Here is a 25805-nt window from a genome sequence, read left to right as displayed (position 1 = left end):
AAGTTGCTCTGATACCACTGAAGGGTTCATCAACGAAAACAACGCAGCGGAATATAGAACCCTAGACAGGATCCATGTGTATATTAAAATCGAAAAGGAATTTCGATACGTACCTTTTGCAGATCGAAGATAAATCAGCAACTGATTGTGTCTGGATGAGCGCCCCAAGTCTTGCGCCTCTACCGGTATCCACACACACGAACGGAATTCTCCAACGATCCATGTGCTAGCGAAAGATCTTGAAGTTCCTTTTTCTTGAACGCCTTTTGATTTTCGATACTCTGTCGAAAAAACCCTAGACAGAGAACGATTCTCTATCTATTTATACAGCCTCATTATCTAGCGGAATTAAAAGAAGTGGGCCGGGCTATTTGGGCCCGCCAAACCGTCAACCTTCAATCGTACGTTTAATTGTTATCTCATAACGCGTACGACCACATAGATAATTTAAATAGGAGAATAAATTAAAATCTACTTCTTAAGTAGATCAAGGCGCACAGACAACATTAAGTCCGTTCGCTATTGTGTACGACCATGTAGGTTCACTAAACATTAGCAGTGTGCCCAAAACTCTTTTGGCCCACAAGTCATAAGCGGTCTCTAGCAAGACATTATGACTACCTAAGTATAGTGAAAATCGGTTTTCCGACGCTTGAGCTCGAGTCCCCGACGCTTGAGCTCTAGTCCCAAGCTGAGGCCCGGGTCCACGAAGGCCGTGCTTGGGTTCTCGATGCTCGAGCTCAGATCATTAGTTAATGAAAAGTTCGTTTTAATAAACGAACATTTAAAAAACGATTTTTTTTAATTATTTATATTTTTCTTTTTCTTTTTATGTTTTCTTTTCTTTCCTTTTTTTCTTTTTCTTTTTTCTTCTTCCTCAGTGGGCCGCCGTGATGGTCGGCAACTGGCCATAGGCGAGGAACGAGCTCGCTCAAGGCCGGCAAGGCTCAACCTCACCAAATTTCGGCGAGCTCGTGCCTCGCCAGCCTTAGGCGAGGCTCGAGCTTGGCTGAGGTTGCCAGAGGTTGGCAAGGCTTTGGCGACCTCAAGCAAGGGTCGAGCTCGCAAGCCTCGGGCAAACTCGAGCCTCACCTAGCTCACCAGATTTAGCGAGGTGGAGCCTCGCCCAAGACCGGCAAGGCTCGAGCTTGCTGAAATCTGGCGAGGTCGAGCCTTGCCAGATTAGGGTGTGCTTGTCCCTTGCCTGTGGCCGGTTGCAGGTCATCATCGTGGCCGGCGACCGGACGAGGAAGAAGGAAAAATAACAAAAAAATGAAAAAAATGAAAAGAAAAATATGACTTACAAAATATGAATTTTTTGATAATTAAATCAGATTTTCCCTATCAAACGGTGGAAAATATTGTCTAGTTCATTTTCAGGTTGCAACCAAACACTAAAAAATATTTTCCAGAAATGTCATATTTTTCACGAAAAGTCTAAGAAGGAGGGAACAAAAACTTACCAAGTATGCAGCATTTATAATTGTACCAGCATCATGACTTCCAGTTTCCTTGTCGTTAAGGATCGAAAGCATGACGTCCATGAAATCTGTATTACCAGTGGTCTCAGTCAAATCCTTATTATTCCTCGTGTTCCTCTAACCAACCACCAATAATTTTGTCTAGTTCTTCTGCAGTACTCTTTATAGCCTTCTCATGTCACCCTAAGTCGAGCCACTTCAAGAAAGGGAAGAGCGTCTGCCACTATAAACATCCCCAAGAACTGGAAGACCTCTCGTATTGCCTTGTGGCACCGCTGCTCCTCTTCCTCATCCGCCGCACAGTAGCGCTTTCCGGCCACGATTCGGACGATCACGTTCAGAGTCAACTTTGCAAACCACTCCTTCTAGTCGACCATGACATGGCCTAATGAATCAGAATGAACTAGATGTTATGCTATATTGATGTTTCGATTATTCTCACGAACTAAAAGAATTGAAGAAATGGATACTCAATTTTGGAAAATACATCATTGATCTCCTTTGTCATTCTATGTAGTTTCTTTTACGGCAAGAAAACTCATGGTTAGTTGATCGAGTTACTGCAAATACCCTCACTAGTCTCATGAATTAAGAACCAAGAAAGATACGAATCGAGACCTAAATGGGTGAGCTAAGTATGTGATCATTTGTATTTGCAATGATTGCAAGATGAATCGAACCAGGATTGCATGTCAACCACAGGGGAGTCCTTCCTGAACCGTCAACCAAATCCCGCAAATTATTAGAACACGGACTTTGTTGCATGCATCACAAGACTCACCACTCCATTTAGGGTGTCCATTTCCTATGTTAGATATAATGTATAATTTAGGGTTTACTCTTCATTACTATTCATTCTTTCGCTATATAAAAGGACTTGGCCTTGTAGTCTAAATTCATTCAAACAATAATATACACAAAATTCTCTCATCTCAACTTGGTATCAGAGCTACATTGTTACCTGAGGAGCGCCCATCGAGCCTGCCACACCGTGGCCGCTACGACGCCAGCCGCACCGGCCGCGCTGCCCCGGTTCTCCGACAAGACCGAAGCTTTTCATCACTGCTCGGTATACTTCCGCTGCTCATTTCAGAAAACCGAGACCACCAGCAGACTCGCCGCCCTCAGACGACCCACGTCCTGAAATTTCATCGCCAACAACCGCCGGACGCCACTGCACGCACCGCCACGCGCCGCCGCACTTCGGACCCAGGTAGCCCATTGCTGTTCACCGGTGTTTTGGACATCCTCCGCCGTGTTTTTCCAAAAACCAACACCAACCCACAACTCGCCGTCCTCCGGACGCGGCCTCACGCGCCGTCCCAAGGCCTGCACGTGAAATCCACGCGCCTCCCCCAGCTGACACGCGCCCGCACGCGCTGGGCACACGCCCAGCTGACGTCATCTACCACGTCATCCATTTGACCGATCGTTGACCAGAGTTGATCGATCGTTGACCGACCATTGACCGGCGTTGACCGACCGTTGACCGGTTCAGCCCAGGCCGGTTCCGTCGATTTTCTGGCCGTTTCGACCATTTTCTTATCGGTTTCCGGTGTTTTCCGACCGGTTCTTGAGGTATTCCGACGTCCTGAGTTCGTTTTTGTTGTTATTTTTGTCATATCAGCTCTCGATATATTAGATTCTGCTGATTCCATAATAGTGAAGTGCATATCATGGATAGAATGGAAGTCTCAATGCCAATTCAGACTATTTTGAATGGTTCTAATTATATTTTATGGTCTCAAGAAATATCAAGTTTCTTGAAAGGACGTCGGCTTGGATGAATGGGATATAATTGTTATAATTATGTCACTGGAGAAATTAGGGTACCTACTAGAATTGCTGAAGAAACTGATGATAAATTTGTGGATCGATTGGATGAATGGGATAACAGAAATCACCAGATTCTCACATGGTTTCGAAATACTTCGATCCCATCTATCCGACTCCAGTTTGGCCTTTTTAATACAGCAAAACAAGCTTGGGATCTTCTTGATCGTCGTTATTCTAGTTCAAATGTTTCCCATCAGTATCGGTTGTTAGGGACTTTATATCACATGCGTCAGGAGCCCAGTCAATCTATTAATGATTTTCTATCATCCATGCATGCTATTTGGGATCAGTTGACCTTGTGTGAACCACGCATGGAAGGGGATGGTAATATTCGTAGAGCTGCTGAACATCGTAATCGTATTCGTATCATGCAATTTTTTATGGCTCTGAATGATGAGTTTGAACCTGTGAGAGCCTCCATTCTACATAGAGATCCTTTTCCTTCTCTTGAGACAGTTATATCAGATTTATTGAATGAGGAGACTCGATTGGCCACCTTGAAAACGCAACGTCCTACTGTGCCCATATCCACACCGACGGATGCAGTACTTGCCACTCCGAGTTCTTCCTCCATGCGACGTCCATTTTGCAAACATTGTCGTTGACATGGTCATTTGGCATCGAATTGTTATCGGCTACGGCCTATGCAACCCACAGGATCGACCACTCAACCTCGTAGCCGAGGTCTCTCTGTCCGTCCATCTGCCAATGCTGCCATTGTCGAAGCTTCTTCCCATGGATCGTCCCACACACTAGTGTCTTTGGAGGATCTTTGTACCGTTCTCTGAGAATCTGGTACCTTTATTCCTTCTATTCCTAGCACTTCTGCTATGTCTACTGCTCCGGGTATTTCTGATTCTTGGTTCTTTGATTCTACTTGTTGCAATCACATGACATCCAATTCTGCCTTATTTCAGTCTAAATCCTCTGCTTCACATGCACCTCATATTCTTACTGCTGATAATTCACATATGAGTGTTAGTCATACAGGAAACATTTCTACATCTACATTATCTTTAACTAACACCTTCCTCGTTCCTAAACTCTCACTCAACTTGATCTCTGTCGGCCAATTGTGTGAACTTGGTCTTGATATTCACTTCTCTTCTCATGGTTGTCATGTGCAGGATCCTCGGATGGGACAGATGTTGACACCTATTTTTAATTTGCCCAAAATTAATTGCACAAAATTTATGAGTTAATTTTCTTTAATTCCTAAAACAAAAATATTTCAATTTAAATGCATTGCATATAGAAATTAGGTACATTTGCACTAATAGAGTCTATTATAAAGTTTAATTTAAAAAAAAAATCGAGTCGGGCCGGGTCGGAGCTGGGCCGACCCGGCCCATTTCTTTTTTTCTTTTTCCTCCTGCGCGGGCCCAGCCCGTTTCCTTTTCTTTTTTCCTCCGCACGGACTGGGCCTGGCCCGGCCCAACCCCTTCCTCTCTTCCTTCCCCCTGCGCCGGTCGCTCTCTCCTCCCCTGTTCTCCCCTGTGCGCGACCGAAGCGTGACGCACGGCAGCGCCGCTCCTCATCGTCGTCATCCGGTCAGAGGAGGCCCAGGCGAGCACGCCACAGGGACTGGCCATTAAGGCCAGTCCCGTCTTCCCCATTTCCCAGGCTCTCTCTCACTCTCTGCCCCGTCTCTCTGCACCCTCTCTGCACCGGCCCCCACTTTTACTCTGCTCTGCACCGGCCTGCCATGGCCGCGAAAGTCGCGGGGCAGGTAGGCCGGTGCAGGCCGTCGTCATTGCAGACGTAACGAAGCCGGGGGACGCCGTCGTTCGCCTATAAAAACGAGAGAGAGAGAGAGCCACGGTCGGCCATTTTTGGAGAAAAATACAGAGGGAGCGTGAGAGCGTGAGCCGGGAGAGACAGGAAACCTCCGGCAGCCACCGCGCCTCAGCCATCCATCCCCGTTGCCGAGCCGACGGCGGCGACACAGAGAGAGAGAGAGAGTGGGTCGGCCATTTTTCAGAAAAAAAAAACAGAGATAGAGAGAAGAGAAAGAACAGAGAGAGAAACCGAGAAGAGAGAGGAGCCTCGGAGGGTCTTGCAGGTCCCAGCCGGCCTCGTCGTCACCAGCAAGCCGATCGGCAACTCCCGGAAGCAGCCCCGGTCGGCCGTTTTTGAAAGACAGAGAGAGAAAAGAGAGAGAAAGAGTGAGTTTAGACATACCGAGATCACGCCGGAGTACGAGCGAGAACCAGCAGCGTCGCCGTCGTCCCCCGACTAGTTGGAAGCCTCCCAAACGCGCCGTCGACCGGTGAGTCATCCCCCGGCCCGAACTGCTCTGTTCTCCCCTGTTTTTGCTCCCGGTTTGGCCGGGACCTGCGCCGGCCGTTTCGCGCGAGTCCCGGCCCATACTGCCGTCCCCCGCCGTCCGTGCATCATCGTTAAAGGTAAGAACAGGTTTCTCGAGGACGGCGGGGCCTCGAAACAGGTTGGAATCTCCTGTTTTTGGTCGCGCACGCTCGGTGTTCGACAAAATGCCTCAAAGAGGCCGTTTTTTAATTCGGTCGCCGGCCGGCGAGCGGCGGTCAAACGGCGACCCAGGTGGACGGCGAGGCTTGGCGGTGTTCCTAGAAGCCGATTTGGGGGCGGCGCTGGCCTGGGTCAGCTGGCGGACGGCCAATTTTGGCCTCTCCGGCGCCCCCTCCCCGCGAGTCTGTATATTCGGGTCGGTTCCGACCGACCCGGCCCGGATCCGCAACCCGACCCAGTTTAATATTATATTAATATTTTTATTTTATTTTATTTTTAAAAAAAAATAATTAAAAAAATTTTAAATTTTTTTTTGTTTTTTTTTCTGTACTATATATATTTCGAAAAAAAAAATTTCAAAAAAAAAAAAAAAAAAATCTTTTTTTAAAAATTATTGTGTGATATATTCTAAATGTTTAATTTATTGTAGTATTATTGTGCATATTTTTGTCTTGTTTAAATTAGACAAGCCTGAGATTGCGCGGTAATATTTTGCATGTTATTTTTATTATCGCTGTATTATTATGCATGTTTTTAATACAATCGCATGAGTTATGTTTTGAATGTCATCTGACTTAGTTAAGGTTAGAACCTTAGGCTGCATGAATTGTTGTGTTCCTGACTGCTGATCGTTTCTGATTATGCACTCGCTTGATCACCTCACATGTTAGGAGAAAGGTCCTAAAATCAATCCAAATTGCCTGACAAATGTTTTCAGAAATGAACAGGGTAAAATGGTACCGAAAGGGCATTAGTTATCCAACTAGTGTAACCAAGTCCCCGAACTCATTTAATCTCTGGTTCGTAGGAATAGGGTGATTCTCCCATCACCCTATTTGGGTTTCTAATCGACCCACCCCAAATCGATTAGTGGCGACTCCTTGATGTAAACCACTTGCATGTTAAAAACTTAAACCCTAAGTTGCGATATGGTATGGGCTTGGGAGAGCCCGAGTTAAGTCCCGAACCTAGACTTAGCACGTACCAGGCGAGCCCCCCCTTTTTTTGCATGTTCGATAAAAGGGGGCTCGGGAGTTCGGTCGCGACAACAGACACTTGGGACAGGCCGTAAAGTGGGGCGCCTCTTTGAGCTTGTTTCCCTAAATATTCCGCCCTCTTTTGCTACTTGTGCTGCCACAGTGTCATCTGAAACTTGGCATTCTAGGTTAGTTCATGCTTCCTTTTCTAGGTTAAACTCTTTAATTTCAAGTGGTCATTTAGGTTCCATTGACACTAAACATTTTGACTGTCTGCCCTGTAAGTTGGGAAAACATCATGCTTTACCGTTTCAGACTAGTGATTCTGTATCCCATACTCCGTTTGATCTCATTCACTCTGATATATGGGGACCATCTCCCACTCCTACCATGGGTGGCTCTCGCTATTTTGTCATTTTTGTGGATGACCATTCTCGGTATACCTGGCTTTATCTTATGAAAAATCGTTTTGAACTTTCTCGTATTTATCGTGATTTCGTTGCTATGGTTAAAACCCAATTTTCACGGGATATTAAGATTTTTCATATTGATAATGCTATGGAATGTAGAGATACCGAATTTCTTCGGATTCTTTCTCAAAATGGTACTATCAGTCATAGCTCTTGCCCTAGCACCTCTCAACAAAATGGTAGAGCTAAACGTAAGCATAGGCATATCTTAGATGTAGTACGCACCTTACTCATCTCTGCCTCTTGTCCTGAACGTTTTTGGGGGGAAGCTTGTCACACTGCTGTTTACACTATAAATCGTACTCCATCACCTATTATAGGTCACATCTCTCCTTACGAGCGTTTGTATGATAGTATCCCAAATTACACTCTTTTACGTGTATTTGGTAGTGCCTGTTTTGTGCACCTTCATCCACATGAGCGCACGAAATTAGAACCTCGTGCCCATGTATGCTGCTTCCTTGGATATGGCATTGAGCACAAAGGGTATCGATGTTGGGATCCCACTTCCAACCGTCTTCGTGTGTCCCGTCATGTCACCTTTTGGGAACACAAGATGTTCTCTTCTATTTATCTGTTTGACCCTTCTGCTCATGTTCCTTTCTTTACCAATCCTTCCGTGGACTTATTTCCAGAAGATACCACACTTCCATCCACATCTGACTCTTCCATTCCAGATGTATCTTTCCCTCATCTTGAAGCAGGGCCTTTTGATGACTCCACTTTGGCCATCTCTGACGTGTCTGCACCTTCCGCGGATTCTCCACCACCGGTCATTCCTTCCTCCTCTGATCGTCGCCCCACCAGAGTAAGTCAACCTTCTGTTCGGCTTCAAGATTACCATTGTTATTCTACGATAGCTTCCCTTCATGAACCTCGCACATATAGAGAAGCTAGTACTAATCCTCTTTGGCAGAAGGCAATGGCAGATGAGTTACAAGCTTTAGACAAATCTCATACTTGGGATTTAGTTGCTCTGCCTCTTGGTAAGTCCGCTGTCGGCTGTAAATGGGTGTACAAGATTAAGACAAAAGCAAATGGTACTGTGGACCGCTATAAAGCTCGCCTAGTTGCGAAAGGCTTCACTCAGGAATATGGTATTGACTATGAAGAGACTTTTGCCCCTGTTGCACGTCTTATTTCTGTTCGCAGTCTCCTTGCTATCGCCGCTGTTAATCGTTGGCCTACATTTCAGATGGATGTCAAAAATGCATTCCTCAATGGCGATCTCACCGAGGAAGTTTATATGGTACCTCCTCCTGGCTACACTCATTCTTCCCACCAAGTATGTCGATTACGTCGTGCATTATATGGATTGAAACAATCTCCTCGTGCATGGTATTCCAAGTTTAGCTCCACCATGGCATCTCTTGGCTTTAAATCTAGTCCTTATGACCACGCTCTTTTTGTTCGACATACTTCTCGTGGGTCTATTCTGCTGCTCTTATATGTCGACGATATGGTTATTACTGGTGATGATCGTCCCGGAATTTCAAAACTCAAGCATTATCTTAGTCAACAGTTCGAGATGAAGGATCTTGGACAACTTAGTTATTTTTTAGGCTTGGAGGTTACCTCAGACACATCCGGTTATTATCTTTCGCAAGCCAAATATGCCACTGATCTTCTTTCTCGAGCAGGACTCACGGACACCAAGGTCGTTACGACCCCTCTTGAGATCAATGCCAAATTTGATGCCGGTGATGGGACTCCTCTCCAAAACCCCACCCTCTATCGACAGCTAGTTGGCAGTCTTATATATCTTACTGTTACTCGCCCTGACATCGCTTATGATGTTCATATTGTCAGCCAGTACATGACAACGCCTCGTACAACTCACTTTGCTGCAGTTCTTCGTATTCTTCGCTATGTCAAGGGTACGTTATTTCATGGCCTTCACTTTTCTGCTCATTCGACATTGGAGTTGACTGCCTATTCAGATGCTGATTGGGGTGGTGACCCTCAAGATCGTCGCTCCACTACGGGTTACTGTTTTTTCTTAGGCACTTCACTTATCTCCTGGCGTAGCAAGAAACAATCCACTGTTGCACGTTCTAATACAGAAGCTGAATATCGAGCTCTTGCTGATACCACATCGGAGTTATTATGGTTGCGATGGCTACTGGAAGATATGGGAGTCCATCATCATAGTGGGACAGTCCTACATTGCGACAATCGTAGTGCTATCCAAATTGCACATAATGATGTTTTCCATGAACGCACCAAACACATTGAGATAGATTGTCACTTCATCCGCTATCATGTTCTTCGTGGCACTCTACGACTTGTTTTTACTTCATCAGCTGATCAAACTGCCGATATCTTCACAAAGACACATCCACCTGGGCGGTTCCTAGATCTTCTCTCCAAACTCCAGTTGACTTGTTTCAACTCACATTGAGTTTGCGGGGGGATGTTAGATATAATGTATAATTTAGAGTTTACTCTTCATTACTATTCATTCTTTCCCTATATAAAGGGACTTGGCCTTGTAGTCTAAATTCATTCAAACAATAATATACACAAAATTCTCTCATCTCAACTTCCTAATAAATTCCCTTGATTGAGATAGCACAAGCATCGGATTTTTTTTTTGTCTGCCGGCATGCAATAATTAACTCGAGCCTTTATTTTATTAAACAGCCATAAACGTACCATAAGGTAGAAACAAGACTCTGTGAATTTGAATTTTAACCATTTCTTCAGCTAGCTCACCTATACTATGAAACGACCGTTGCTTACCGAAAGAAGAAAAATTATAAAAAACGACCATGAAAGGGCCTGTCATCCAGAACAACCAAAACAACACATCGAATGATCATCAGTATCAGAAGAAGCATCACCTGATCCTTGTTCTCAATCCAAAGCTCGTGCAGCTCTTGAATGGCCATGTCCGCTTCTGAGGCCAGAATAGGGTTGAGCAACAACTCGACCCTCCGGTTTGAGAGCAGCTCCAAGGTGGCCATCTTCCTCATCTCACGCCAGTATGGGCCATATGGCGCAAATCCGATCATGGCATAGCCATAGCCCAGGATCTCTACGGCCAATTGCTGTGGCCGAGTGGACAATGCGACATCGTTCTTGGTGAAACACTCCTTGGTCTTCGACCAAAAAAAAAAAAACACTCCTTGGCCATCTACAAACTGCTCACCACTAGGGCCGGGAACATCCCGAGCCGGATGGTGAAGATGGGTCCGTACTGGTCGGCCATGGATGCTAAGGTCTTGTGGGGAAGCTTGGATTTCACTAACATGGGCAAGTGACCTATGACGGGCCATACGCCTGCGGCTTCTAGTGGTGATTTGAGCTTGCTTGATGATCTCGATTTAAATAATACAAGGACTGATAGGACGAGGATGGCTACGATTATTCTGGACAAGGGGGATAGGTCTTGAAGCAGAGAGACCATTTTTGCTGCATATAATGCGTAGAAGCACCGAGGAAAAGGGTATGATGCCCTGTGAGGGTTTAAGCTCCAACTTTATAGTGGAAATCCATGACGACAGTACTTCTATTAGATGTTTACGCGTTCATCGAGTTTAATTATATTCTTGTACTTAGGTCACATCTTTTATGTACGAGAAACCAACATGTCTTTTTATTTTAGTCTTTCCTATCTTTATCTCTTATTTCTATCAAATTTTTGCTTTGTCTCTTTGCGGAACGGGGGAGTCGAACCCTGTTTTTTTGGTACCAGCGGCCTCGATCCCCCAATTCCCTTACCACCTAGTGGCGAAATCAACATGTTACTAGAAAACAACATTTGGTTTACCGAAAATGATAACAATTTATGGTCACAGAGAAGATGCATGCTTAAAGCTAAAAAAAAAAATGAATTTTCTAATCTAAAAAGGGGAAAACATTTTCTTAAATTTCAAGAAAAATTATCTATTTTCATGGAACAGTAGAAGTGATTTCCTTCTTGTCAAAAAAGAAAGTTGTTTTCTCTAATTTTAAGCTTGTTGTTTTCAATTTATAGAAAACATTTTCAGAAGATCGATTAGTTTTCTATCATCCAAATACCGGGAAGTCGAAAAATAATTTCATGGAAATAATCTTCTTTTAAGTAGAAAATAAATTACTTGAAAAATATTTTTCTAAAAATAATCGCTTAAAATAATTAATTAATAAAAAATGTTTGTATGATGCCCAGCGAGGGTTTTAAGCTCCAAATTTATATTGCAAAAGGAAAGAGAAGGATTAAAAATTAGTGGCTGGAGACATTGTTTGGGCTCATCCCTATGTCAGGCAGTGGAAATCTATGACGATAGTACTGCTGTAAAGATGTCAACGTGTCCAGCGAGTTTCGTTCTATTGTCGTAGGTAGTTAACATCGTTTATGGACGAGGGACCAACCCGTTACTTTGATATCGTCAACCAGTCTGAATATATTTAAGATGTGATTTTTCAAATAATCAAAACAATAATTCCTTGGACGTGACAGACGTGATGAGCGGAGTCCAGTTCAGCCCATTTGCACGAAGTGAGCTTGAGAAAAGACGAAAACCAACCAAGAGGATATCAAGCTAAAAGATTCGTGAGATTGAAAAAGGGAAAGAATTCATTTGAAACTTTTGGTGCAGAGCGACGTCCAGCAAGAGTAGTTCACGGTTCTTCCTGTCGACAGTAGTAGCAATTACCGACAAGAGCCACGTTTAGCTGTTTCTAGGTATAGTAAATTACCTAAAAAACATTGTGCCAAAGATCTCAAAGCTTAAGCATCCTCTGCACAAGATGTTCAAGGAAGACCATCCTCCTTGAGGAAGGTCCCCAACAACTGTAGTTAAAGTTCTCACTGAAAAACTCAAGGATTTGCCTTTTTATTTTGTGTTTATACAGGCGGGTCATTCTCAACTTATTGTCCTCTCATTCACAAAAAAAAATATTGGTTACTATCCCTACTTTCATTGTGATTATTGAATCAATCGGCTCCATCAAGTTTGATAATATATGTATTATTGGAGTATATGCAATAAAGAAGTTCCCTGACCAGAATATTTGGAGTACATGCTATAAAGAAGTTCCTTGACGAGAATCTTTCTCACAAGCAAATACATTGGTTTTTAGGAATTGTAAATTACTTAAGAGACTTTGTGCTAAATATCACAAAACTTATGCCTCCCTTGCAGAAGATGCTTAGGAAAGATTCTCCTCCTTGGGAAAAGGTCCCAAACAACTTCAGTGAAAGCTCTCAAAGATAAATTCCAGGATTTTCCTTCTTTTATTTGTTTATACACACGGGTCATTCTCAACTCATCGCCCTCTCCTTCACCAAACATTATTGGTTAATATCCCCACTTGCATTGTGATTATTGACTCTATCGGCCCCATCAAGTTTGATCATGTATGTATTCTTGGAGTATATGCAATAAAGAAATTCCCTGACAAATCTTTGAAGTACATGCAATAAAGAAGTTCCCTGACGAAAATTCATTTCACAAGCAAGTACAACAGTTTATAGGTATTGTAACTTACCTAAGAGACTTTGTGCCAAAGATCTCAAAGCTTATGTATTTCCTGTAGAAGATGCTTAAGAAAGATCCTCTTTCTTGGGAAAAGGTCCCAAACAACTTCAGTCAAGGCTCACGAAGAAAAATTCCAAGATTTGCCTTCTTTGCTCTGTAGCGAGCGCTGACTTATGTGAGGAAATTGGTTTTTCACGTTGGAAACTTAAAGAGCAAGAAAAACATAAATTGGCAACCTAGAATAGCAAACAAACTCTAAAAGGTCAAGAAAGAAACAAAGATCTTTGACCTCAAAAAATGTTTCCTCCACTGAGGACGAAACTGAAAAAAACGCAAGAGAATACTTTTAGGCAAATTTGCGAAGAACATCGCTTTCCACATATATTTTTAAACACTTTCAAGTACATGTCCATCTTTCAAATCAATCCATATTAACTATTCTCGGAAGTTAGGCCGTTTGTATGTCGATTTCTTTCTGTACTTGGGGAGGACAGCTTATATGATTACTATTAACTGAGGGGTTAATTAAAAAAAAAACATCAATTTTAGGTCAAGAGATAATTTTGATCCGAACTTTTTTTTGTCTCATAAAAAAGCATCAACTTTAAGTTGAGGGACAATTTTGGCTCGAGCTTTTTTTTTGTCCCATAAAAAAGCACCAACTTTAAATCAAGTGACAATTCTGGCCCCAACATTTTTTTGTCTCGTAAAAAAGCACAAATTTTCACTTAAATCCCAAATCTAGCGCCCATTAACTTAGAACCATTGATTATCTTACTTGACTATTCCACCTTAGCAATAAATTCATGTGGCTTGCTGACTGGATTTAAAGCAATATTCATTGTCTTATTCTCTGAGCCACAATTTGAAGAATAACGGTGAAACTGTTCGTCTCATTCACTTTACCGACAAGTCAAAAATATCTCTAAATTGAATCTCTCTAGCCAAACGTAATCTGAAGCTGACTATCGCCTAGTCATGGCCACGGGCTGGTTTTGGCCCTGAACTGGCCCGTTGACCGGGCCTGCGGTTCGGAACCGGAATCGGCCTGTGGCCTACGGGCCCGGTTCCGGTTCCAAATTATTTTTTTAAAAAAATAATAATGAATTTTTAAAAAAAAAATCATTATATTTTTTTTTATAAAACAATTTAAACTCTAATTGCCATGCATTGTAAGTGCATTGATCTCTAATAACAATGCTTGGCTTGGGTGTATTGAACTCTAATTACAAGGCTTGGCTTGGGTTTTATACATAATGATTCTAATGCCTCTTCGTTCCCATTTGATGTGGGACTCTCGGCTTGCCTTGAACACCTTCAATGTGAGACTCTTGGCTTATCTTCATGCAAATGCCAAGAGTCCCACATCAAATGGGAATGAAGAGATCATCAAAGGGGTTGTGTATAAAACCCAAGCCAAGCCATGAGCATGTGAAATTGTATGCCTTTTGTGGCTATGATCCTTTGCTAGTTAAGAGCAAAGGGTTCCATTGGACCGCCTAGAACCGGACCGGACCAATGGTCCGGTTCCGGCTCTATAATTTGCCGGTCCGGTTCCTAGTTCTAAAATTAAGGGACCGGTCTTACTAGTTCGGTTCCCGGTTCCGAGCGGAATCGGACCGAACCGGGAACCAATCACCCCTACAATTTACATTTTGATTACAATTTATATTGAATAATTCATTATTTCATAATTTTATAATTCATTATTTTTTTTTATTTCATAATTTATTTTTTTTATTTTTAAATTACGAACCGGAACCGCCGGTTCCGAACCGTGGCCATGACTACTATCGCCTATCGACAGACGTTATGGACAAGATTCGCCAAGCTCACCACCATAACCTTCTCTCTCAAACAATGGCAAAAGTCAACGGGGAGTAGATTTGAGATCATGATGAAAGTTGGTGATTTTTTATGAGACAAAACAAAATTGGGGCCAGAATTGTCACTCGACCTAAAGTTGGTGCTTTTTTATGGGACAAAAAAAAGTTCGGGCCAGAATTGTCCATTAACCTAAAGTTTGTGCTTTTTTATGGAGCAAAAAAAAGTTCGGACCAGAATTGTCCGTTGCCCTAAAGTTTGTGCTTTTTTTGGAATTAAGCCATTACCTGAGAGATTAAACAATGACATGAACTGTAAGAGACCTGTCCAAAAAGAGATAAGTAACATAGATCTGTCCAAGAAGTAAGGTCAGTGTTAACTAGGAGAGAATGTGGGGAAACACATGAAAGAAAAAATAAAAGACGTTGCACGCTCTCAAATATGGGGCGATATGATTTAGTAGTTACAATGCAAATGGGGATATAACCAATAAAGTTATGCTTGCACCAATGAAGTTATGCTACAATTGATTAGTATTAAAAAATGGATATAATTTTTTCCTTTTTCTGTTGATATTGTCAAGCCATACTGGCTTTCTTTCGTCGTATAATTGATTAGTCCTAAACTTTTGATGATTTACCATTTTATTTTGCTAAATAACATGGATCACATTGCGAATTGGGCCAAAATTCAGTGACCATTTGTGCCATTTTCCCTTTGGGAAACATCGACAAAATTAATTTTCATGATTATGGTGCCGGGCAAGCAGATCTTATAATTGAATTGTTTCTTAAGAACGGTGAAGAATTACAGAGCATTCGTTTGGACCATTAGCCGCGTCCCCAGTGTTTTATTTCATTTGTTTCCAATTACAGTTTGCTATGTTCTTCTCATAATCGATTGTTGAAATGGAGACGGGAAGAAAGATTATATTTGTTTCAGCTTCGTAAGACTTTCTAACATGAAGTATTAATATTCATAGCATCTTTTGTAATGCTCGTTCAGGGACATGCGAGCTTAAAAAATTAGTACATTCTCATGGCTTGACGAAACACTTGATATTTAGCGGCACAGTTTATTATTTCAAAGCAAATTTATTCACGAAAGACATACTGGATTGACATCAATGATTGTCTGAATGAGGCAGCTAACAATGACCGGATAAAAGCTCGACATGAAGAACCAATTTATTTAGTGGTAACTTGCCCATCGACTCTTTTTCTCATTCTTCTGGTGCTTCATGCGAATTCGTAGAACTCTTTAGGCAATCTCGGTGCTAGCATTACTTCGAGCGGCATCGCTTTGTCGATCGTTAGTCCGTTACTCTCCGATTTCCGGGAGTTGATACCTCAAATGCATGCAGGAGCCTAGCGACCACAGAATGCGCAGCTTGAAGGCCAAAGGATGTTCCAGGACAAATTCTCCTACCACCTCCAAAGGGCAAGTAGTCGAAATTAGGGCCCATCGCATCAACCTTTTTATGACTACTCAAGAACCTCTCCGGCCGAAACTTCATTGGTTCAAGCCATGCTCTTGGATTGGTTTGAATCTTCCAAACGTTCAAGATCAACCTCGTGCCTCTGGGAACAAAGTACCCATTGATGACGCAATCTTCAGTTGATACGCGTGGCGCAGCGAGCGGGCCTGGCGGGTGTAATCGGAGGGTCTCCTTCACTACGGCGTGTAGGTAAGTTAAGTTGCCAATGTCTGATTCTTTCACATGTCGTTGTCTACCAATTTGAGCGTCTTGCTCTTCTTGAGTCTTCTTTAGAACGGGAAGTTTGTTTAGCAACAAAGAGACAGCCCATGTTTGGGTGATCGTTGTGGTATCAGTACCACCTGATATCATGGCCTTCAAACAAGAAATGCATATTATTCGCAGGAGTGAAACATGAAGACTAAATAGACCAAATCACAAAATTATCAAGACAAGTGCATATCAAGTCGTATGTTTTCTTCGACCAAAAAAAAAAGTCATTTGCCGTCAACTTTGTGGCACAGCGGAAACTAATGATAAAACGGACAAATCAATCCGCAACGCGCACGAAGGCAAATCACTCTTAAAGGCGCAAATTCACAGAAAATTCTCTCTTAATTATTTCATTATTCAAAAGGGTACGCTCCGTTACAATAAAACATAATGAATAGTTACATCCGAAAAAAAAAGGTAAAGAAATTCTATTTGTAAAATAGCAAAAAGATAAACTATTAAAAATTCTGTCGGACTACATCTTAAATATCTAAATTATAATCACTAAAAGATGAAAGAAATCACCTCACATCGTAACTTAATCTCTAAAATAAAGAAAGACAAGGAAATAAATAAAGATTATGATATTTCAAAATATACGCCCGGGTGGTTAAACAATCAGATTTCTATTGGCCCATCACTTGTAGAGACTCGGATTTTGTTTTATAAAATAGAAGTTCAAAAAAATTATTCAAGTAAAACAACAACATAAAAATTGTACATTCATTAGAAAACTTGCCAGCTGATATAAAAGGCACGTCAGTGCGATGTGTGTTAAACATCACCTTGCAATCTTGATCACTGTAGTAATACAAGAAGATGCAATTGAAGTCAGATACTCATCTTATAAAATTTCTAAGATAGAGCTTAAATTCGAATTCGATGGCATAATCAGTTTGATCCATATTTACTCAAAAGCTTATCTCAATAAGTTATGGATCAATTGAATATATATCAATTGTTCCACATCACATTAATTTTTCAATGCACAACTCTTTTCAATTCACACTTATACGTCAACCGATCTCCATCTCCTTTACAATGAATTGCTGGTTGCACCGCTAAATACCCTATGCTTGCAAATAAGCAAGCATGAAGTATGCACACACACTACACATTTGAAGTAAGAAAGCAGTAAATACCAAGAGTTGGAAAACAAGACTTACCAAGAGTGTACCTTTGATGACTGTATCAGCATCGAAACCTCCTACTTCCATGCCCTTAAGAGTCGAAAGCATGACGTCTATGAAATCCCCATCAACCCTATTCTCGCTCGAGCTTTCTCTGTTCCTTTTGTGCTCCTCTATCCAACCACTCAGGATTGTGTCCAATTCTTTGGCGATCCTCCTCATGGACTTCTCATGGCCACCCAAGTCCAACCATCTCAAGAAAGGAAGAGCATCCGCCACCGTAAACATCCCCATTAATTCCATGAATTCCTTGAAGGCTTGCTGGCATCGCTGCTCCTCTTCCTGATCCACCGTGGCATTGCCATTGTAGTAGCCCTTACTGGCTACAAGTTTAAGGACAATGCCCATAGACAACCTTCCAAACCACTGCTTCATGTCAACTAATATATGGCCTGGGGTATAAACGGGCATAGTGTTAAACTTTGTATATCGAAAACGCATGTCTCTGTTTACTGTAGCACGTAATCAGTTTACTGTAAATGCTTGGATTGGGTTATTTCTCTACATAAGTAGTTCAATCGTTTCATGAAATATTTTCTCCTCCAATTTGAGCCAAACTATGATATAATGGAATACACTACCAAATAAAATGGAAAATAAAGCATCTCAAACTTATGTTATATACATGAAAGAACCTGAATCATTCTTCTTCTCAGTCCAAAGTTTGTGCAACTCTTTAATGGCAATATCCATCGCAGAGGCCACTATGGGGTTGAGCAACGACTCGATCCTCCGGCTAGAGAGCAGCTCCAAGGTGACGATTTTCCTCATTTCGCGCCAATACGGACCATAAGGAGCGAACCCAAAAAAGGCATAGTTGTAGCCCATGACTTCAGTGGCTATTAGCGGTGGACGAGATGCGAGGGCATGGTCGTGCTTGGTGCAACATTCTTTTGCTATCTCGGAACTGCTAACCACTACAGCCGGGACCAACCCAAGCCTGAGAGTGAAGATCGGCCCATACTTGTCGGCCAGGGACGCGAGGTCTTGTGAGGAAGATGGGATTTTGCTAGCATGGGCAAATGCCCTATGACGGGCCATCCACCTGCAACTTCTGGTGGTGTTGCCAGCTTGCGAGATGAGCTTGATTTGAACCATACATGGATCGATAGGATGAGGATGGCTAGGATCATTCCATACAAGAGGTTGAAGTTCAGGACTTGACGCAGAAACTCCATTTGCAATAAAGGAGTCATCGTAGAGTTATGAGTGAAATTCTGATGGAAGAGCTTCCAATTTATACACCTTCCCCTTCTTCATGGACTAGGACGTGATAAAAGAGGTGTTCAAGCCTAACCACGTGACACAATCATCAGAATCTGGGGACGCATGATTAGTATCTTCATTGAGCATGGTAGAATTCCTCTCGAATTTGAGCCGCTAAATGAAGTCCGTCCCAAAGTCCGGCCATGTAATTTAAATTAGTAACTTCTTATTGTACTTTCGGTCGACCGAACATTTGAACAACAACAAATCCTTGTCAGAGCTAGATGATTGAGTCCGTCGAAAGACCTGGAAATTGATTTCCACGTTGGCATGGACGAACGAAGAGCTTCCTAGTTTAATATGTATGGATATGTTTACCATGGGTTTGTTTTGGTGCCGTTGTTGATGTAATTAGGCAGATGTCTTCCTTCGTGGGATTTGATTTTGTATGTTATTGGTGCAGCACTTGTTTATCGTGTGGGTTTGTTTTGGTGCCGTTGTTGATATAATTAGGCAGAGTTGTTTTCTTTGTGAGATTCGAGTTTACGCCCAATTGGTGCAGCACTTCTCATCCCACAGAAAATTGATTTGTGGTTCTATAGCCGCACAAAAGAAAGACCACAAATCGTTAGAATATTTGGTGCTTCTTCTTGTTGACACCTATTTTTAATTTGCCCAAAATTAATTGCAAAATTTAGGAGTTAATTTCGTTAATTCCTAAAACAAAAAAATATTTCAATTTAAATGCATTGCATATAGACATTAGGCATATGTGCATTAATAGGGCCTATTAGAGCATATTTTCTTAAATTTTAAACAAAAATTTAAAAAAAAAAAAAAAAAATCGAGTCGGGCTGGGTCGGAGCTGGGCCGACCCGGCCCATTTCTTTTTTCCTTTTTTCCTTTTTTCCCCCGGGCCCAGGCCCTTTTTCCTTTTCTTTTTTCCCTTCGCGCGGGCCCGGCCCGCTTTCCTTTTCTTCTTCTTTCCCTCACGCCGCTGCTGGGCCTGGCCCGGCCCAGCCTTCTTCCTTCCTTCTTCTTCCCCCTGCGCCGGTCGCTCTCTCCGCCCCTGTTCTCCCCTGCTCGAGACGTCACGCCGACGCACGGCGGCGCCGCTCCTCGGCGTCGCTATCCGGCCAGAGGAAGGCCGAGAGAGCACGCCGACGGGACTGGCATTAATTGCCAGTCCCGTCCTCCCTGTTTTCCGGCCTCTCTCTCTCCCCCTGTTGGCCTCTGCTGCCTCGCTGAACCGGACCCCCCCTTTGCTCTGCTCTGCTCTGCACCGGCCTGCCATGGCCACGAAAGTCGTGGGGTGGCGTAGGCCGGTGCAGGCCGTCGTCATTGCCAACGTAACGGAGCCGGGGGACGTCGCCTTAAGGCCACAGAGAGAGAGAGAGAGGCCCCCGGGTCGGCCATTTTGGAGAAAAATACAGAGGGAGCGTGAGAGCGTGAACCGAGAAGAGAGAGGAGCCTCGGAGGGTCTTGCAGGTCCCAGCCGGCCTCGTCGTCACCGAAAAGCCGACCGGCAACCCCGGAAGCGGCCCGGTCGGCCATTTCCGTGAAACACGAGAGAGACCGAGAGAGACAAGAGAGAGAATAGAGAGAGAGAGGGAGCAAACCGAGGCCACGCCGGAGCGGGAAGGAGAACCAGGCGGCGTCACCGTCGCCACGGAGCAGCCTGAGACCCCCGGGAACGCGCCGTCGACCGGTGAGTCTCCCCCGGCCGAGAACCGCCTCTGTTTTCCCCTGTTTTCCGGCGTGGTTGGGCCGGGACTCGCGCCGGCCGTTTCGTGCGAATCCCGGCCCATACCGATGTCGTTCCCGGTCCCCACTCGCCGTCGGAAGTGAGCCACAGTCGCCGGAGCGGACCGAGTCGCCGGAGGAGGCCAAAATGCCTCTATTATTGTCATGCCCGCCAACCGTTTGTCAAAATGTCTCACAGAGCTCGGTTTGTGTTTGAGCTTCGTCGGAGAGTAGGGGGCCGAACGGTGACTCAACCGACTCAGGTAAGTGTTGAGGAGACCATCAGGGACCAGAGGGAACCCGAATCGTGGTCTGGGTACGTCGGCCAAGTTCCGATCGGCGTCCGGTTTGACGAGTTCCGATCGGGGCTTGGCCGGCGATCATTCAGGCCGGTTCCCCGGCGACCGGGCATCAAACACTCCTCAGCTCGATGAGCTGATGAGAACGATGCCACTGGCCGGACGAAACATCCGGCGAATCGCCGGATTTTCGTCCGGTCAGTGGCCCCCGGAGTTTGAGGCTTGGACACCGGCTGAACCGGTCCGGTCCTGTTCAAAAACCGGTTCAGGGCCGGTTCATCGATTCGGGTCAATCAGACCCGACCCGGATCCAATTATCCGACCCGAATTAATCAATTTGGGTCGGTTTCGTGGATCCGGGTCGGTTCCGATCGGACCCGGATCCGATCGCCTGACCCGGATCCGGAGATCCGACCCGGTCAACGTTTCGGATCGGATCCGTTGACCCGGGGTCGGATCCGACCCGGTTAATATTATATTATTATTTTATTTTATTTAAAAAATAAAAAATTTTAAAAAAAATTTTAAAAAAAAAATTTTAAATTTTAAATTTTTTTTTCTTTTCCTTCTTCTGTATTATTATTATTATTTTTTTCTTTCGAAAAAAAAAAAATTAATTAATTAATTAAATTTTTTTTTTATGTTATATCTAAGTGTTTTAATTTATTGTATTATTATGCATGTTTTTTGTCTTGTTTAAATTAGACAAGCCTGAGGTTACGCGGTAGTATTTTGCATGTTAGTTTTTATTACCGTTGTATTGTTATGCATATTTTTAATACAATTACATGAGTGTTGTATTTTTGAATGTCATCTGACTTAGTTAAGGTTAGAACCTTAGGCTGCATGAATTGTTGTGTTCTTGACTGCTGATCGTTTCTGATTATGCACTCGCTTGATCACCTCACATGTTAGGAGAAAGGTCCTAAAATTAATCCAAATTGCCTGACAAATGTTTTCAGAAATGAACAGGGTAAAATGGTACCGAAAGGGCATTAGTTATCCAACTAGTGTAACCAAGTCCCCGAACTCATTTAATCTCTGGTTCGTAGGAATAGGGTGATTCTCCCATCACCCTATTTGGGTTTCTAATCGACCTACCCCAAATCGATTAGTGGCGACTCCTTGATATAAACCACTTGCATGTTAAAAACTTAAACCCTAAGTCGCGATATGGTATGGGCTTGGGAGAGCCCGAGTTAAGTCCCGAACCTAGACTTAGCACGTACCAGGCGAGCCCCTCCCTTTTTGCATGTCGTTTAAAAAAGGGCTCGGGAGTTCGGTCGCGACACTTCTTCACGGATTTCACTCGGTAATTTTTGCAGTAAATCCAATTGAGATCACTAGTCTTACCGAAGGCGGAAGTATTTGGAAGCCACGAGCAATTACGGGAGGCTAAATAATGTGGGTTTGTGTGTAATCTAGAGATTGGAAATACATGAGTGAGCGATTGTAATCGTGTAGTTCTTCGATTAATCAATGGATTCTTTGCGGTTGACTCTCTCCGTATAATAAGTACCAACACTTGAATCGAACCACAAAATATGAGGGTAAGGTCGTGTCTGGGGCCAAATACTGTGTAAGGTATTGGATGTAATTGAAGTTGGAAAATACTAAAAGAGTTGAGTGACTCAAATGTGGTTGTAAATCGAGTTTATTGTTTGATCTATAGTGGAATCACGTACTGCTCTCCTTGTGGAGTAGGTCCCACCGACCGAAACACATAAATTTTGTGTTCAATTTATTTCCTCCATCTGTTTATTTTATTGTACAATCACTTGTTTCTCAAAATTTCACTCTATAACATTTTGGTGCATCCCCTTGCTTCATAGACTAGAATGCGAGAAAAGAGGCGTACCGGCCTAGCCACATGACATAATCATCACAAGTCGGGGAAACTTTATTAGTATTCCCATCAAGCACATTAGAATAAGTTTCGAGTTTGAGCCCGTGCAGGAAATCCGATCCAAAACTTGGCCATTTGATAAGGAAAGTTCCGTTGGACTTTTTAGAAGCAACAACAATCCCTGCACGAGTTGTTTGTTTGATTTCCATTTTGGAGCGGGGAAAAAAGAGTTTCCTAGATTAATATATAAAATAAGTGCATAATTAATTTTATGTATCATGGGTTTCTTTTGGTGCCACTGGTGATGGAATTAGGCAAAGTTGTCCTCTTCGTGGGATTAGATTTTACATTCAATTGGCGCAACGCTTCTCGTCCCAGAGAAAATTATATGGAAAATCATTTCCTTGTTGGAGTCAGTGAACAATTAGTTTCCTAGTTTAACACATATATGTGTTTATACTTATATTTGTTTAATATCATGAACTTGTTTTGGTGCCGCTGTTGATGTAATTAGGCAGAGTTGTCTTCTTCGCGGGATTTGATTTTACACCCAATTGGTGCAGCACTTCTCGTCCCAGAGAAACTAATTAGTGAATGGAGAGTGTAGCATGGAATTAGAAGTGCTTAGAATAAAGCGCCAACTAAGGAGGTTCTTTTAAAAGAACATATGAAAATTTCTATTTTAAAATGGGAAATAGATCAAATAGAAAGAAATTTTATCCTACTACATCTTAAATGTCTAAATGATAACTACTAAAAATCGAAACAAATCACCTAATGTCCTAACATAATTGCTAGGGATATGTTCACTAAAAATCCTAAAACTTGTCGCGAAAGTGCAATTAAGTCCTAAAACTTACAAAAAAAGCAATCAAGTCATAAAACTTGTCAAATTGGTTCCATCGAGTCCTAAAGTTAACATCGTCAATTTGTTTACGGAAAATGTTGACGTGGCATTTTAAAATGAATTTCTCTCTCCTACGTGGCATTTATATATATTTTTATTCAAATATTATTTAAATTAAATTTAAAAGCTAAAAAGGCTAAAAATTAAAAAAAACAAAACAAAACAAAACTGGAAAAAGAAAAGAAAAGAGAGAAGCAGCTTCGCCGGAGGGGGGCCGGCGGACGTCGCCGGCCCTAGTTGAGGGTGGCCGGCGAGACCGGCTCTCATCAGTCCCCGGGGAGGCCTCGCCGGCCCCAGGCGAGGGTCGGCCACCCTCGCTAGGCCTGGGCGAGGGCTCCTAGAATTGGGTGACGCCGGCCCTCGCTTGGGGCCGGTGAGGCTCGCCCAGATTTGGGTTGAGGGCACCCAAATCTGAGCGATGTTCAGCCTTCGCCTGAGGCCAACGAGCCTCGCCAGCCCCGAACGAGGCCTTACTGGCCCTAGGCGAGGGCCGACGACCTTCGCTATGCCGGGGCGAGTGCCAGCGTCACTCAGAACTGGGCGTCCTTGCCTAGGGTCGGCTACCCTCACCCTGGGCCCGCGACCTCAGCCGGCTCCTCTGGCAACCTCCGCTGGCCCCCCTCGGCGATGGCCACAACTCCCATCTTAGCCCTAGCTCTTTTTTTTAAGTTTTGTTTTTTAAAGTAATTTTTTTGATTTTTTTAGTTTTTTAATTCAATTTATATAAGATTTGAATAGAATAGTAATAAAAAAATGCCACATAGGAGAGAGAAATTCATTTTAAAATGCCATGTCAGCATTTTTCGTTAGACAAATTGACGATGTTAACTTTAGGACTCAATTGAACCAATTTGGCAAGTTTTAGGACTTCTAGTGCACATATCCCTAATTTCTAAATTGAAGTAAGACCAGGAAACAAAATAAAAAATATGATCTTTGATAATATATGCTCGCGTCACTCTGCTAGTTTTTAATCAGATTTCCTTTGGCCCATAACTTGTTCAGTTTAGAAGAGACTTTGATATTATTTTATAAAATAGAAGTCCAAAAATATTACTCAAGATAGACAACAGCATATATACCAATTTGGGGTAAATTTGTCACATATGTACCAATTTGAAATTTTTCGTGGTATTAACCCTTTTAAAAATAAGTGATTGCCCTTCTCTTACTATTACTGCTCAACCTAAGAGCAAACAGTTAACTATGGATTTCGCCTCTCTCTTCTCCCACCTCAATTTGAATCTAGGCTCCTTCAATGAATATTATTGGGGTTATCTCGCATCGGTTGTGAAATGGTTGATGGTCAATTTTTAAGTATGAGGAAAAGTCTCACCCTTTCAACTAACTTTTGGAGTGAGAGAAGCTCAAAAGTACCCATTGATGTAGCTAGCAAGAATCATCTAGAGGGGAGTGAATAGGTGATCTTAAACAATTTGTAACAATTTAAGCGGAAATAATTGACCACAGTTGAGTCTGAATAAAATTCAGATTCAAAACAGTTTATATAGACAGTGCTCTTGATGTACAGTGTGTAAAGTAAGAGATAAGGGATAGAAAAACTGCACACAAGTTTATAGTTATTCGGCTTATAGCAAGCCTACGTCCACTCTCCCACGCTGACAGCCTACTGGCTGGATTTCACTATGTAATCAAGAGGAATCTTAGTTTCCATAAGTAGAGCTTTATCCATTGTAATGCATACTTGTCATAATGTTTGATTGTCAATCAATTAGACAGAGATTGAGTCAATCAAAACCTTCCTTTTGTGAAATTCATGCCAGATCACTAGCTGTTGTGATTCCTTCTGAATGAGTTTTGTTTCTACTTCTGAAAAACTTCAGAGTCTGCATCTACATAATTACTGCGTCTAAAGAATTTCTAATTCAGAACTTGAGTCAACATAGGTCTTCACTAAGATCTGAATATATTATAATTAGAGTCTGAATGACTTTTATGGTAAAGTCTAAATATCTTATATCTGAGTCTAAACTTTTAATTCTGAAAACTTGTAAAGTCTGATATTTCCTTCTAAACTTCTAGAATATATTAACCTGGAATGGAATGCATGTCAGATTCACAAGATAAACATAGAGAGTTTTGTCAGCTTCAAAATTCATTAGGAGTTTTCCTCAACACCCAACATGTATTAAGTGTGGAGGATCATTTTAAGCACACACAAAGTAAGAAAAAACATTACAAATCATAATCGAGACATCTCAAAGCAAATGCGAAATATCCATTAGCTTAACATCTTTATAAGTTCCTCTCGCCATAGTGAAGCACCAACCTATTTCCAATTTATTCACGAAAGTCATACCGGA

General features: G+C 42.6%; 2 pseudogenes; both read right to left on the bottom strand.

Annotated features, from left to right (window-relative positions):
- Positions 1-1581: 1581 nt before the first annotated feature.
- On the bottom strand, positions 1582-10694 carry LOC115670081 (cytochrome P450 82A3-like; annotated as a pseudogene).
- A 5084-nt stretch (positions 10695-15778) lies between these two features.
- LOC115670075 (cytochrome P450 CYP82D47-like) lies at positions 15779-18675 on the bottom strand (annotated as a pseudogene).
- Between the last annotated feature and the right edge of the window lie 7130 nt (positions 18676-25805).

Source organism: Syzygium oleosum, unplaced genomic scaffold (assembly GCF_021117445.2).
Source record: "Syzygium oleosum isolate NSW1041296 unplaced genomic scaffold, Sole_v2.1 Sole_v2.22, whole genome shotgun sequence".
Classification (NCBI taxonomy): domain Eukaryota; kingdom Viridiplantae; phylum Streptophyta; class Magnoliopsida; order Myrtales; family Myrtaceae; genus Syzygium; species Syzygium oleosum.
Note: the sequence above shows the minus strand (reverse complement) of the source record. Positions and strands in the feature narration are given on the sequence as shown.